Genomic DNA, 14,070 nt, shown 5'->3' with positions numbered 1-14,070 from the left:
ATTAGTTTCAATGTTACCTAAACCTTCCATTTCAAACTGTAGTGGACTAGATGAAAAATACGTTTATGCAGTTTTCTCTGTATTTGATGTTGTATATAATGTAAATATAGTCTTACCATACAGCTGAGAAATCACGCTTTCACACGGCACACTTTCTATATGCACTAGAGTCGAACAGTCGTCTTTATATTCCACAGTTTTATGGGACTCACTTATTCTTGATTCTTAAATAAAGGTTTATTCAGATTTTTAAAGTTTTCTTCAAGTTTTACTTCAATATTTTCTAGAATAGATTCAATCAGAATGTAAGTTTTATTAAATAAATAGCATAAATAAAAGCTTATAATATTCGTATGGGCTGTCAACTGTTGTGTGGTGATATTCTATTAAGTAGGTATAGAATCTTTGATGAGTATTTTCTATTTAAGATATATGCTGTAAATGATTAAGTTAAATGTATTTTTTATTTGACAGTTCTATAATTAACAAAGTGATAGATAGATAAAATTTTACATCTTGAAATTTATATTATTCTTCGATTTTCAGTAATTAATAAACAAAGTATCTACAGATGTTTAACATAATTATACAGTAAAACTCATACAAATGTGGAAAAGGCACGGGCACAGACCTTTTTCATATAATAAGACGATTTGCAAGCTACTGCTATCTATATATGTTCTAACAACATCAAAACTATTAAGACCGCTTAAATGTCGTCTTCTCAGTCCACTGTTTAATATGTCCTTTTGTAAACAGGAAAATGTGACAGCAATAAACAAAATGTTTAGCACGTTAGCACGTTTTTTTAAACAATTAATTTTAAGATTTTATCTTCTTAAGTTTTGTTAATTTATCTATTTTCAACATGTTTATTGTTTACAGGTTAATTTATTATGTTTAGACATGGAAATGGAGCCATAAAACAAAACGTTTTTTTTGCATGTGTCTCAACCGTTTTGATGTCTGCTAATTAGTTTGTTTTCTTGTTGTATGTTACAAATTTTTTATTTCTTGTTGTCTGTCTGCTAATTAGTTTGTTTTCTTGTTGTATGTATACAAATTTTTTATTTCTTGTTGTCTGTCTGGTAAGTTTTTATTTCTTGTTGTCTGTCTGCTAATTTGTTTGTCTCCATGCACCTCATGGTTACTGAATATTCGTGACTATTGAATTTTTAGCTCAGTTTTATATTGAGATAATCTAGGGTTCATAAAACAGCAAACATACATCCTTAGTTATTAGGCAGGGTGCTGGGAAACAAAGTAGACCGAGGGGAGGTATAGGATAAGGAAAAGAATGATATTGAAAAGAAAATAAACACTTTCTTTCTTAAATTCCACATTGAAGAAAATAAAGACGGAAAAATAAACAGAATGATAGATAGATAGATGGATGGATAGATAGATAGATGGATAAATATATAGATAGATAGATAAATAGATAGAAAGATAGATGGAAAAATAGATAGATAGATGGATAAATAGATAGATAGATGAATAAATAGATAGATAGATGGATAAATAGATAGATGAATGTGAATCATTAATTAATGAATTGATTATCCGATGATCTGATGTTCCTGGTTGACTTGTGGGAAATGTTTAATCTATTCTAGATTCGAGAATTCCTCACGCTAACCTTAAACATTACGCAATTAGACGCAAAAAGAACTATTGGGGGTTAGGGGGGGGGGTAGTATTGAGCACATTCTTGATTTTAGTTTAATAGAAACCAAATTATTTTCGCAATATTACATTCATTTCCCTTCATTTCTAAATAGTTTGTTGCAAATACAAATATTAAAATCTAAATTAAAAACTATGCTGTATCAAGAAATTAACATTTTTTCAGTTTTACGATGAGACTGGTTTTTGTTTTCAATTGAGTATTTTGATGGTTTTGATGATTAAACACAGAAATAATCCAGAAAACGAATATAACAAAATACACAATCATCTCTGAAGTCTCATCCTTTGTGGTTAACCCTGTATGTAGATGATAAAATTTTCTAGTTTTAAAAAATATTTTATTGTATTTAGAAATAACTGTACTATTGAGGGGATAAGACGACATGTTTTATCAATTTCATGGTTTTATGAATTCAAACAATCAAACCGTTGATAAAGAACCAAAATATTAAATAATATATTCACTTTCAATTCTGACGATTCACGATTTCTGACGATTGACGATTTTCTTTGTTTATAATTTTTTCCGATGATAAAAAATGATTTTGTTTTTTATCTGCACACGAAATGTACATTTTACTTACAAGCAAAATGTATAAAAATATCTAATTTCAGAGAGCAAAAACATGCTGAAACCTCTGCAGTGCCCTGCAACTAATATATCATACAATTATTCAACACTTTTTTCTGAAAGAAGGATTTTTGACAGCTTGAGGGGCTTCTTGTCAGAATTTAAATCTTTCCCTAATAGTGTTAATAATATTAATATTAATATTAATATTAAAATTAATATTATTTATTTTTGTTTTTATTTCCTCAGCACTGCTGTCGGCTGTCTTTCGAAAAAATGAAAAAAATGAAAAATGAAAAATAGGATTTTTTTTGGGGGGGGGGAAAGGTTAATAAATTTCAGGGTGATATTTGAGTTAGATCACACTATCCTAGGGTGTAAACACTTTATACAATATGAATGGGTTAAACCTGATTCATGAAAAAGTGTTGCCTTTTATATACATAATAGTTGAAGGGCCCGGCGTTGCCCGTGGGAAAAAAAATTTTGAGAAAAAAAATTCGAATTTTTTTTAGCCTTTAACACCCCCGGTCACCCATGAGTGTCCACAAAAAATGTCAGCCCAATCGGTCCAGCTGTTTGGCCGGTTATACGCAACATATATATGAATGTCTTGTTTTATTATATAGATATAACTAAACAGCCGCATAGATACATACAGATTCATAAATGAATAGATATAAATACAGATGAATAGATACATATACATATATATTCATAACCTTTGTCCATTATTTTTGGGATAAATAGGATGGTATGTCATGGTATAAGATTGTATGTCAAGGTATAAGATTGCATGTCAAGGTATAAGATTGTATGCCAATGTATAAGTATGTCTAATTGTTAAGATTGTATGTTCGTATTTAACTATGATTTTGCTTTGTAAATGAAACCCGATCCTCGTATATAAATTACACTGGATAATTCTTAACCCTACATTCTGCCTCTACATCTCCAGAACCCCCCCCCCCATCCTTCCCCTTCTCCTGACATAAAAGTACAGTAAGGAATTAAATCAACTCTGGAATTTTCCAAAATATTTCTTGATCTAAGTTCTCATTTACATTGTTAAAATGAAAACAATGGACTCATTTCCATATGAGTCAATGCTTTCATTATTTATTTATTCTTTGTGTTGTTCAACGAAGTTAAAAACACTAAATTAACCAAATTAAAACAATCTTATTTGACCCGTTATCCTGTGACAAGATAATTTTAAAGATTCACGAATCACGATGGTTTAAATAACATGTTTACAATGGTATTATTGTTCATAATTCGGGAAATTCATTAGTTTTGTCAAAAATGTTGGATTTTTTATCAAAATTCATTATAAAACCAAAGTTAATTAAAATGCGGACTCCCAAATACTAAAATTTTTGAAAAATTAAATAAAATTTTCTTTCACATCAGCTCAGCAAAACTTTATAAATTGTCAATTCAACTTTAAAATTTTCCAAACGAGAGGGTCACACGAAATGGCCTTTCATGAGATGGAAAATATAGAACTTTTAACTTTTCAAGGATTTGTGCAAATCTGCAGATATATGTTTATAGATTAATTAAACAATGGAAGGACGAATAAAGAGTTGGGTCAAAACCTTGACTCTCAAAATGTAATTTATTTTATTTGGATGGAATTCAATTCTGCAACTCTATCAATGCCATGCTTGCCTTATGATACGACTTGTCATATTTGCATTATTTAAGAAATAATACCTTTGTCTAAGCAAAAAAGAATACAAAATAAACGCGCGCTAGCCCTAAAAAAAACTAATTTTGCTTTAATTTTTTTAGTTTTTGGTAATTTTATAATGATTAAACTAACACTCCTTCAATTCTCTTGTACTGGTGGGAGGATATTATGTCATGAAAACATTTTTTTTTGCAAAAAAAAAAACACATTTTTTGTTGCTATTATCACTGAACTTTTACAAGCTACAATGAAGCAAATTGTGCCCAACCCGTATTCGAAAATGGCCATATTAAAGGTTAAACGTTTTATTGTTTTAATTTTTCAATAAACATGAAACAGCTATGTCAATATTATATATATAAATAATATTTTTGTAGAACGCAAACCCAAGGTTAATATATTGTTCTCACCCCTTTTATTAGTTATCTTGTTATTATCCTTACTCAATACCCCCCCCCCCCCCCCCCCATACTCTTGAACATTTATTTAGAGTTCGGCTTCTTTTATCCTTTTATTCCAGTTTTTTATTTTATTTTTCATTCATTATTTTGAATGATATTTCCGTCTGATTCGTCCATTTTCATTCTTATTTTTTCTCATTTCAATACTTTCCACTCATTCTACTAATCACCATTAATTACTTCTATAATAGTTAAGCTGTTGAAATGAGTTTTAATTAGGAATTAATTACCGGACATGTCCATAACTCAGGCAAATCTATCTATCTATCTGCATTCCTTTATTTTTCCCAACCTACGTATTGCATATCCAATATCCATATATATGGATGGTGTATTATGTATGTAATATATCCATATATATGGATGGTGTATTATGTATGTAATATATCCATATATATGGATTGTGTATTATGTATGTAATACATCCATATCCTTGATTTTTTCAATTTTTGTTTCCTGGGGGGGGCTAGCGTTTAATAAAGTAAGGAAAATTTTATTCTTTAGATAGTGTTTGGGAGGGGTAGGAGAATGGGAGAGGGGATATTCAACCCCCCCCCCTTCCCCCAAAATGTGGTATTTTTATCCTTATTTATTAATGAACTATAGTATTGTATATTAAGGTTCAAAATGATAACGTCATCTTTACACTTGACCTTGATAATTAGTAACATTATACCTCTAATACCGAGCTAAATAACTACCAAGCTATCCATCTAACTAGCCCTCTGTCTATCTACCTACTTACCAGCTTCCCAAGCTATCAAGCTATTAAGCTACCTTGCTATCTAGCTTTCTAGCTACTTAGCTATCAAACTACCTTGCTTTTTAGATACCTAGCTATCTAGCTTTCTAGATGCCTAGCCATCAAGCTATCTAGCTATCTAGCTTTCTAGATGCCTAGCTATCAAGCTGTACTATGATAACCCGACAGGAGCCATATATCTAAATGGTTAATTATCAACCTAGCTAGCTATCGTTAAACCTACCTACCTTCATGCAAACTATAGGTAGTCGTAGCGTTTTTCTTACTAGCTATTTACCAGTGTTATACGCTGTCACTCCTAGCTGGAAAAGAATCCAGATATATCAAGTTATTTCACTATTTTTCAAGCTTCTAGCTTTAGTTTAATCTTGTTCTATTATTGTTCTCCATTAATATTAGGATCCAGGTTTTTATTTTTATCTTTTTCCCACTCAAATATTTTCAACCTGTTTCTAAACCATCCATGTTTTCGACAACCATTGTTTTCAATATTCATTCGTAGTTCATTGATCCTTCATATTATCCGTCTAACATCCTTCTTTTATACTTATTCATCCTTTTTTATCCTTCAATTGGCCTTCTTTCATCCTTATTTATCCTTCAATTATCCTTCTTTCATCCTTATTTATCCTTCAATTATTCTTCTTTCATCCTTATTTATCCTTCATTCATTGTTTTTTTTTATCCTTCAATTATCCTTTTTTCATCCTTATTTATCATTTATTTATCCTTCAATTATCCTTATTTCATCCTTATTTATCAATTATCATGTATTTATCCTTCAATTATCCTTTTTTCATCCTTATTTATCATTTATTTATCCTTCAATTACCCTTCATCCATTATTCATTGATCCTTCATTTAACTCCATACATCCTTCATTCCTCATTCATTCCTCATTAACGTTCCTCCTTTATGTATCCATCAATTATCCTTCATTTCTCATTCATTTCTACTTTAATCCTCCTTCATTCCTTCTTCAATCCTCCTTTATTCCTCATTCATTCCTACTTTAATCCTCCTTCATTCCTTCTTCAATCCTCCTTTATTCCTCATTCATTTCTCCTTCATTTCGTGTACAGTCCTCGTTTATTCCTTCTTCATTCCTCCTTCATTCCTCCGTCATTCTTCCTTCATTCCTTCTTTATTCCTCTATCATTCCCCCTTCCTTCCTCATTTATTCCTACTTTAATTGTCCTTCATTCCTTCTACATTCCTCATTCATTTCTTCTACATTCCTCATTCATTCCTCCTTCATTCCTCCTTCATTCCTCCTTTATTCCTCCTTCATTCCTCCTTCAATCCTCCTTTATTCCTCCTTCATTCCTCCGTCATTCTTCCTTCATTCCTTCTTTATTCCTCTATCATTCCCCCTTCCTTCCTCATTTATTCCTACTTTAATTGTCCTTCATTCCTTCTACATTCCTCATTCATTCCTCCTTCATTCCTCCTTCATTCCTCCTTTATTCCTCCATAACTCATTGTTCATTTATCCACGCTCTTTTTCATTTATCTGTTCACCCTTGACTTTATTATCCATCTATCCAATTAAATCAATGCTTGTTCAAATGAATGCTTAATTTCTATTCAACTTTAAAACTACATACTTATTAGGCCTTTCAGGCCTTTCAGCACCTTTCAGGCCTTCTAACCTTGCCGCTAATTTAGCCCCTTATTATAAAACGAGTTAACTATCTAACTACATATCCATTTAACTATCAATCTATGTATCTTTTTATCTATCTATCTATCTATCTATCTATCTATCTATCTATCTATCTATCTATCTATCTATCTATTTATCTATCTATATATCTAATGAGTGAAGAATAAAGCAACAAGAAAGCATAATTGTAAATAAATAAAGATAGATTAAGAACAATAGAATACCTTTTTATTACCTAAATCAACCTGGGTATAATTAAATGCTTTTTTACTAATATAATAATATATATACTTCTAGGTCTCCAGTAGGTCGTGAGGAAGTTGAAGTACCTGAAGCACCTAGCCAGGAATCTGCTCAGCAGGCTGAAGATGGAGTTCTTAAATTCACAGGTAGAATATGTCTTCTTTTGAATTAAATCTTTAGCATTTAGACACTTCCTTGCACTAGATTTTCTCTATAAAAAAATTGAACACTCTTCTCAGACTCGAATTTTGTAATCCTATATCTCAGCAACCTGATGATGTAAATCTTTTATGTTTTCAAGGTATATTTGATCTAGCAAAACTAGTAAATTTAAATATATAAGGGTTACGATATTTTTAGGTTGAACAAATATAGCGATTAGAAAATTTAAGAAAACTAATCAGGGTTGTCAATTTTTAGACTTAACCGGTTACCTTTCCTGTTGACGCAGTATAACTTATCTGGATTCCACCTTCCTCCAATTTAAATTGTTGAACCTTTATTTAAAAATTTGTTTCCTAGATTTTGAGTTCAGTCGCTGAAAAAAAAATGATCTTAATTATTAATGCAAAAATGTTTCCTGCATCTGCCCTTATTTTGTTATATATATGAATGGATGTTTCCAGCTTGTGATTATATAATTGTGAAAATGCAAGTAGCTAGGATTATTATATTTAACCTAGATAATACAAACCTTCAAAACAGATGGCAGATAGATAGATAGATAGATAGATACAAGTGCAATTTCAAATAGTTATTTAACAATTATTACTTTTTTTAAATGAAGGTTTATGGTAAAATGATTTAGAATAAGCAAATATCTAAATCTTTAAAGGTACTAATTATGCAATTAAAAATTTTCTCCCGCTCCAATCTTGATTTTCTATCCAAACTTGAATCGCATTAAACTGCAGAAAAATGTTAAATTATTTCGTTTTAAAGGAGAAATTCAAAAAAGTTACCAAAAAGTAGGTTAGTGAAACTGTCTTTTCTCGCATCGTTTTTTCCCCAAAAATAGGCTACTGGATTCTGGATGAATAAGAAAATTCAATATTTCTTCAATTCAACATATTAAAATGTGGATAACGGCCCCTTTTTTTCTAAAAATCATTACTGACACTCTTTTACTGAAAGATGAATGAAAAAAAAGATGGATTGTAGCGCCACCTGGTAAAAAGAAACTGTATCAACTACGAACAGAAGTTGCAATTGCGCGCCGTGACCGCGTCAATTTCTCAATTTCTGATAATAATTCAATTAATAGTATTTTTGCTTAGAATGGGATGCTGACAGCGCTGTTATAACATTACAGATCGGAGCTACAACCCCAGGTAAAATCAACTGTACTAAATGTAACATACGCCAAACGTACTGCACTGGACTTAAAACAATGACATACGAAAGGGAAGTGAAATAGTACAGGTCCGACTGAGAATGCAAGGGCCCATTTATTTGGTATTTTTTTATTTTTTCGTTTGTCTGTTAAATCACCTTCTGTTTATGAGTAAAAAAAAACAATAATCTGTTTATCTGAATATCCATTTATCTGTTCATCTGTTCAGCTGTTTAATTGTATATCTATTTAATTTTCCATCTGTTTATCTGTTTATCAGTGTTTCTTTATATCTATGCATCTGTTTATGTGTGTATCTGTGTATCTGATTAGATGTTTATCTGTTTATCTTTTTTTCTGTTTATCTCTTTATCTGTTTATCTGTTTATATGTTTATCTGTTTATATGTTTATCTGTTTATCTGTTTATCTGTTTATCTGTTTATCTGTGAATCTGTTTATCTGTGTATCTGTCTTTATCTTTATTTGTCTATATGTGTATCTGCTTATCTGTGTATTTGTTTATCTGTTTATCTGTGTATCTGTTTATCTGTGTATCTGTTTATCTGGGTATCTGTTCATCTGCGTATCTGTTTATCTGTGTATCTGTGTATTTGTTTATCTGTTTATCTGTGTATCTGTTTATCTATGTATCTGATTATATGTTTATCTGTTTATCTGTTTATCTGTTTATCTGTTTGTCTTTGTATATGTTTATATATGTATCTGTTTTTCTGTTTATATGTGTATCTGTTTATCTGTGTATCTGTTTATATGTGTATTAGTCTATATATGTATCTGTTTATATGTGTATCTGTTTATATCTGTATCAGTTAATCTATGTATCTGTTTATCTGTGTATCTTTTATCTCTGTATCCGTTTATCTATGTATCTGTTTATCTGTGCATCTGTTTGTGTATTAGTCTAGATATGTATCTGTTTATGTGTGTATTAGTCTATATATGTATCTGTTTATCTGTAAGTCTGCCAGATGGACAGTTAATTCTTCTGTTTAGTCTGGTAGTGGTGTAACAACTATATATTTAGTTTACGTTGTGATATCTGATATTCAAGTCTTTGTTGCTTTATTCATCATCTGATACATTATACATTATACACCCTACATTCTTGGAGTATTTATACAAATAAATTAGATCATAACAAAGAGATAAGAGATTTTTAAAGAGAGTGTCTACGTAATTTTAAGGAACCCTCAATTTTAAAATGACAATTAAATACGGTACCTCAATACCTTTAAATACGGTACCTCAATACCTTTAAATACGGTACCTCAATACCTTTAAATACGGTATTAAATACGGTACCTCAATACCTTTAAATACGGTACCTCAATACCTTTAAATACGGTACCTCAATACCTTTAAATACGGTATCTCAATACCTTTAAATAATCGTCGATGTCGATGATATCTTTGTTTTCTTTATAGAAATTTACAACTTTATAGAAAGCTATTTTATTCTAGGATTTATAAAGTGTTAAAGGTACTCTCAGATTTAGAAAATGTTTTATATTTTCGATTTTATCTCTATTGTCTCCTGAGTTTTCCATACTCTTACCTAATATCCTGTTTTATCATTATTATTATTTTGCTGTATTGGCTCTACAGCGCCCAGTTTATTAAACTACTGTTTGGGCGTGTTCAGGGTTTCAGTAAAGTTTCATTTATTAGTGGTTCAGGGGTTCAGGGGTTCAGTAAAGTTTCATTTATTAGTGGTTCAGGGGTTCAAGAGAGTTTCAGATTTTAGGGGTTCGGGGGTTCAGTAAAGTTTCATATATTAGGGGTTCAGGAGAGTTTCATATATTAGGGGTTCAGGGGTTCAAGAGAGTTTCAGATCTTAGGGTTTCAGGGGTTCAAGAGAGTTTCAGATCTTAGGGTTTCAGTGCAGTTTTAGACTGTGAAGGGTTCAGGGATTCAGGAGAAATTCTGACTTCTAAGGGTTAATGGGTCTAGGAGAGTTTCAGAACTTAGGGGTTCAGGATAGTTTCAGATCTTAGGGGTTCAGGAGTACTTTTACGGAGATTTTTTGGGATTTAGGGGAGTTGGAGGTTTCTTTAGTTTCAGGGGTAAAGATTGTCAGGGGAGTCAGGAGATTCAGGAGTCCCCAGCCTTTCCTTTCGAAATATACCAACTTCCTTTCTAAATCTTCTTGAATAACATAATCATTCCATACAAAACCTTTATGTAAAGTTCAAATTAATCAGTAAAATGTTTTCCAATGTAAGAACGGACAAGAAAAATAGAATTCCCTCTTAAAGTAAATTTTTATTTTGTTGATTGAAACGTATTTTTCTGGTCTTGGTGGAACACAATTTGAACAGGAAAACAATGACGATTCTGTTCACTTCTTATTTCAGTTTTTATACTCAGGTCTTGATGATTATTTTTCTAGTCCTAGAAACAGGGTCCAAGCAAATATATTTTATTGAAAAAAGTCTCCCCAAGCTCGCGAACCCTTCTTTCTGTTAGTAGTAGAGCGGATTAGAATTATTGTGTACAAGTAGAACTCATTAAACCCTGTTGTACTCGACCTTGAAGCATTTCTCAGTAATGTATCATCTATCTATCTATCTATCTATCTATCTATCCATCTAACTATCTATCTATCTATCTATCTATCTATTCATCAAAGTCAGGAAATTCGAGAAGTAAAAAAATATCACCTTACTTTACGCATACCTGCAAAGTTGCAACAAAGCAAAAGGCATATCCCCCCCCCCCTCTAAACGCCAAAATGTATGCTAGGGAAGTGTTTTGCAAACAAATGATACAAATTATAAAACTGTTTACCCCGGTCAAACCTTTTCAGGGTATCCAGGCTAAAATTATCTTTTTTTAATGAGAATTCGTATTTAGGAATTAAGAAAACTATATTTTAAAACCTGATGTCCTAGACATTTATAATTAGTTCAATTCCTTTAAGCAGGAATAGTTGGATTTAAAAAATATTCGAAATACCTTGAACTTTTGTATTCTTTCCATTTTCTTTGAATTAAAACTCCATCACATAAAGTTAGAAAGAAAAAGAAGAGCGGAAGAAAAGGACAATTATTTTGAAAAAAAAAACATTGAACTATGTTTAAAAATCTTCTTGTGCCAGAAGTTTAGTTTTCTTAATTGGTACATATAGTATACAGTATACACGGAGCAACTAATGAGCCAATCACCTAATTAGTTAGTAATTAGGTTACAAGCGTCCACCCTGTTTTAATTAATTGATTTGAATGTATTCCAGATTATTTTCTTGTTTCTATTTCTAGTTTAACTTCTCTAATCTGATTTGCACTCATCCTATTTTACGATGTCTTTCTTTTTTCGTTCAAATTTCCCCATTTGCATTTCACCTGTCTTTTTTACCGTCTACTATTTTCCCCCTTTCCCCTTTCATATACTGCATACAATTTGGAGATTTTTAGATTTTCGGACAGATAAGGGGATTTTATCTGATTTTATTGTTCCCAGTGTGGCTGGTTAACCATAAGATTTTCGTAATCTATCTATAAACTTTGCTTGTCTGTCTGTTTGAATCCAATAAACGTCAAAACGGCTGAACCAATCGGGGGATTTTATTTGATTTTATTGTTCCCAGTGTGGTTTATTAACCATAAGATTTTCGTAATCTATATTTATACTTTGCTTGTCTGGGTGTCTGTCTGTCTGTTTGTATCCAATAAAGTCAAAACGGCTGAACCGATTGGGCCCAAAGAGAAGATGTTCACAGAGATAAAGCCACAATTAAAATTTTAAATAGTCGATGGCGTGAAGCGCCCTAAAAGTCAAGTCTGTATAAATACTTTGCATGTCTGTTTGTTTATTTGTATCCAATAAACATCAAAACGGCTGAACCGATCGGGCCCAAATTTTGTATGGGACCTCATGTGACCCCAGGGAAAATATATAGTTTTACAGTACATTATATATTTATTATTAAACATTCACTCAATAACGAAAAATAAAATATATTCTATGCATTACAGATTATTTGCGTCAAGTTAAACAATTTANCCCCCCATTCCATCCCACATACCTTAGACTATCTCTATTATCTTCGAATTCGGCGTGTTAACTATGCCTTAAGTAAGATACTCCTTTTCCTATCAATTATTTTCCGTTTAAATTTCCATTAGTTTTTCATTCTTGTATAAACCAGTGTCTAAACTACTATCTTTCTTATCAAGATTATAGGCATGGTCTACAAGTTTGAAAATTAGTTCTACCAAAATAATCTTGTACAATACAAAAATTGAAGGTTTTTTTTCAGGAGATAAGATGATAGTTCTTTTATTAATCCCTCCTAACTATGCGTTATCCCAACATAAAATACTTTTAGCTTGTTCTATCATTTTGTCAGAGATTCTAACATTGATTTAGATATATTTCATCAAAGTTGTTTTAAAAAGGTTTTAAAAATATGCTTGAAATCATGTGATATCAGGTTTTAGATAAGTTAAAATATTTTTGATCATTTTTGAAAAATTCTGCAATGTTTGATTGTTCTATCAATATAGAAAATCATTGAAATAAAGCATGCTGCCCTGTAGAATAAAACTGTATATTTAATATGATTTCTACGAAAATCTTAACAATAATGTTTTTCTTCCGTAAGTAATAAATGTTTTGCGTAAATTGTGTTTAAGCGTAAATTCTTATAATTACCCCTGCAGTTAAAAGTGTCAGGTTAGATTTAAAGGTTATTCAATATTACTATTGTATTTAGCGGTTTTAAGATTTTTCCTAAAATGCAAAGAATTCTTATTTAACGAATAAACCACATTGCCGTGGCAGGCCTCCCCCCCCCCCACCTCTTACGTGCGTGCCCCCCATGGGCACACATAAATAATTTATTAACACTCGTAATATGGAAGTGTGTATATGATCGAATAGTTTACATAGTTAAAAAAATATCAATATTTTTTCAAAAAGGGGGTTTAGAGGTGGATACAATGTTGCCAAGGGGGGCACACACAAAAATTTGCGCGCCCAACATATGTGCCCCCCCCCCCCCCTACACAAATGCTCTCGTACGCCCCTTGGCCTTGGTTGCTAGCTTGAACTATGCATTATAACTGCAATTATTTGCATTATCGAATATAGCGGGTAGTTTTCAGACTCTAAAGTGCGTCCCGAAAAAAGTATAATTTTGTAACAACTGCATTAACATAATTCAAATTGTTCTAAGATTAATTATTGGTTAAATAAAGATGTTTAAGGGTTCCAATTGTAAATTATGAATGTCAGCGTAATTTCCATCCTTCCATCCAACATTGGAAATGCTCGATTCACAACAGTACCCACAAAGGCTTTTTTGATCAAGTATGAATTTTATATTAAAGTTTGTAATTTTGAAAACAGATTATTTTCAATTGAGGGTTCGCTACTAAAGTGTCTTGCGCATTTCTACTACAGGAAAACTTATGTAGGAATTAACAAAATCAAACACTTTTAAACCTGGAATAACGACAATATCTTCAATATTATTGATCAGATAAAGGATTCAAAGGTACCGGTGTGAATCAGGCATTGTCATCTTTGCATGGAGAAATTACGCTTACAGTCCCTTTAATTGGTGAGAGCTGAGAGCTCCTTTACGATCATGAAGTCCGGGGGAAGGGGGGGGGGGGGGAACCC

General features: G+C 31.4%; 1 protein-coding gene across 1 annotated transcript in view; it reads left to right on the top strand.

Annotated features, from left to right (window-relative positions):
• The first annotated feature begins 7,136 nt into the window (after window positions 1-7,136).
• LOC111700398 (uncharacterized) overlaps window positions 7,137-14,070 on the top strand; it is a 25,485-nt gene continuing 18,551 nt past the window's right edge. The window contains exons 1-2 of the mRNA XM_023471284.1: window positions 7,137-7,235; window positions 8,367-8,420. The gene's annotated coding sequence lies outside the window, so the exon portion shown is untranslated. The remainder of the gene's footprint in view (window positions 7,236-8,366; window positions 8,421-14,070) is intronic.

The sequence above is a fragment of the Eurytemora carolleeae genome, unplaced genomic scaffold, assembly GCF_000591075.1.
Source record: "Eurytemora carolleeae unplaced genomic scaffold, Eaff_2.0 scaffold352, whole genome shotgun sequence".
In the NCBI taxonomy this organism is placed as follows: domain Eukaryota; kingdom Metazoa; phylum Arthropoda; class Copepoda; order Calanoida; family Temoridae; genus Eurytemora; species Eurytemora carolleeae.
Note: the sequence above shows the minus strand (reverse complement) of the source record. Positions and strands in the feature narration are given on the sequence as shown.